Source organism: Olea europaea, unplaced genomic scaffold (genome assembly GCF_002742605.1).
Source record: "Olea europaea var. sylvestris unplaced genomic scaffold, O_europaea_v1 scaffold1001, whole genome shotgun sequence".
NCBI classification, from domain to species: domain Eukaryota; kingdom Viridiplantae; phylum Streptophyta; class Magnoliopsida; order Lamiales; family Oleaceae; genus Olea; species Olea europaea.
The window spans coordinates 51,909-55,051 of record NW_019227325.1 but is presented as its reverse complement, the minus strand read 5'-3'; positions in this window follow the sequence as shown (position 1 = coordinate 55,051).

Genomic DNA, 3,143 nt, shown 5'->3' with positions numbered 1-3,143 from the left:
CTGTCTTGAAGTATATCATGCTCCTCCCTCACGAGTATCTACGTTTTCTAATTCCACGTGAAAGTTAATGATATTGACGAAGTCATGTATCACGTAAATAGTAGGGACTGCCCGGTCTAGAATGGGACAGCTCTATGGTTGGTGAATGAGCAATTTCCTTATTTTGAATTTTGTACTTTGTTGACTTGAGAAATTACAAATAAATGGAAGAGTTTGAATTTCAAAGAGTAGAGAAAAATGAGCTGTACTGCACATTTCATAAGTTGGTAGAAATTTGCATTATAAATACTCAACTAACAAAATAAGTAACAAAAAATGAATAATCTGAAATATTGATATTCTTTTTCCATTGGAAGATTTCAATGTAATATTGATATTCTTAGTTTAGTCATAGAGCGTTTTCGTTGGACTAGACACACTGGGGGCTCTTGCAAGGTTTCCGAGATAACATTGAGGAGTCGACTGGTAAATTGAGATAATTGCAAGGTTTCTAAGATTACTTTGAAGAGTCAGGTGGTAGACTGAGATAACACCGGGGCTGGGGCCTGTTAGAGTTGTGACTCAAAAAGAAGTTTTGAATCGCGTGTTGTTAGTGTTGTAAATGAGCCTAACTGCATTTATCAACAAGGAAACAAAATTTCATTGAAACTGAGTCTTCTAATTGTAATATATTTTCTTATCTTTTAGGACTCTTCTAGAGTTTGAAACATGACCTATAAATATAAGGCTCATCTGTCAGGTTTGTTTAAACATTATTGCTAGGTCTGCAATTTATCTCCATATTGTTAGTTTATAATACATCGTTCCTCTGCAATAAATTTTTTTTGTTTATTTCTTTACTTTTAATCTGTTTCTCGTTGTGATCTTTATTACTTCATATCGTCATTGAATCTCTTTCTTTACAACCCTTTGGGATCAACAAGTGGTATTAGAACTTCCTCGCCCAACAAGTAGTATCAGAGCCTGACTCTTTTTCTATGGATTGGTTGATTTTTTTGGAAATGACTACAATGATGTATGACATTTCACTGCTGGATTGCAATACAATATTTTCTTTTTGGCACGTAAAGATGAGGGATATTCTGGCGCAGTTGTATTTGGATGATGCGCTACTAGGTTTTGAGAAGATGCCAGCTAATTGGACAACGAAAGAAAAACAACGGAGGGATCGGAAGGCTTTCTCGCAAATCCATCTTCATTTATCCAATAATATTCTGCAGGATGTCTTGAAGGAGAAAACAGTGGTTACCTTGTGATTGAAATTAGAGCAGTTATGCATGACTAAAAGTCTCATGAGCAAACTGGCTCTAAAGTAGAAACTATATTCTTATCGTATGACAGAAGGAGGGTCACTGGAGGACCATATTACCGTGTTTAGGAAAATAGTTGCAGATCTGGAGACGTTGGAGGTTAAGTACGATGAAGAGGATCTAGTCTTGATCCTGCTGTGTTCACTGTCTAGCTCTTATGCTTCGTTTCGGTACACCATTTTATATAGTCGGGATACTTTGACTATAGAGGACGTCTATGTTGTTTTGCATTCAAAGGAGAAGTTGAAGCATTTGATTGGAGCTACATCGAGGGATGAGGAAGCTCTTATATCTCATGGTGGTCGACGGGCATATCGAAGAATAACAACAATTTGTTTTGCTTCTATTGTAGACGTAAGAGACATATTCGGAAAGATTGCGATAAGTTGCAGGCTAAAGATGATTTAGTTGCAAATCGTGAAGCGCAACATTTGACTTCAGACGAAATAAATATAGTTGAGGATTTTTCAGACGGCAGAGATGTGATGTTGACCGTGGTATCTGACGTGGAATCTAGGCCTAACGAGGAGTGGATTTTTGATTCGGCATTTCATATCATGTGTTCTAATCGGAATTTCTTTTATACATATGAGGTTATTTGGCAAGGTGGAGTTGTAATGGGAAACAACCAGTTTTGTCGTATTGCTGGGATCGGTCAAGTTAGATTTAGGTTGCGGGATGGGACAGTCATAACAATTGATCAGGTTCGACATGTTTCAGACCTGAAAAGGAATCTCATCTCGGTTAGTACTTTGGATGCAAAAGAGTATAAATTCTCTTATGGAAGTGGAGTCTTGAAAGTCCGAAAGAGTGTCCGGGTTGTACTAGAGAGATGAAGAATGTCTTAGTTGTACATCTTGCAAGAGAGCGCAAAACCAGTTAATAGACATATGGACAAGTTCAATACCATGGTAAATATTCAATTTGGTACAGTACCTCTTGTAATGGGCTCTGGGTCGGTTCTAAACATTGTTCGAGGGAGCGTTGGTGATTCCGCTTTGCCACCAATTTCAGTGGTTGCTCTATGTTCAGGCATTTTGTATGGTTTTTGCTACAAGGTGTGTTTCGACCCTTTTGGTCAACATTAATTCCTCGGTGAAATTTTGGAAACCCAAGAGTAGGGTTCAGGTGTCGCTTGTGGATGTCGTGCAGAGGACGATAGTTTATGTGGAGAGTTTTGGTTATTGTGTTGAGGAGATTTGTCATTTCATTTCGATGAAAATGGGTTTATTTTTCAGGTGAAGAAATTTTGTGGAGCTCCGTTTGTTGCACCAGAATTCGAGTCAAGGTGGAGATTATTAGAGTCCTGACTTAAATATGAGTCTTGAATCGCGTGTTGTTGTGTTGGAAAGGAGTTTAACTGCATTTAACAAAAAGGAAACAAAATCCCGTTAAAATTGGTTCTCCTAACTGTAATATATTTTTTTGCTTTGTAGGACTCTTCTAAGATTTGAAACTTGTTGTTTCTAGAATTTGAATTAACTCCTTCTACAGCAATCTGACAGAATTACCTGAATGCAAGAATTGATCAACAGGATCCAAAATTGTAATTCGAGCCCACCGACTTCACGATGTGTCCTTAAAACGAATTTGCTGCCTTCAATGGTGCTAAAGGCGTCCAACAATCATTTCCCAGGATAGAACGAATTTTTCGTCTCCTACGGAAGCAGCACTGCAGTCTGTAGGAGTTCCAACGAACTCAACGAAGTGTTTTTTACTTCGAGACAATATCAGAACGAGAGAGAGAGGGAAATGAGATTCAAAGCACAGAAAGTTTGCAATGAAAATGGTGTAAATTTTCTGGTAGAAAGGCTGGCTATTTATAGACTTGTT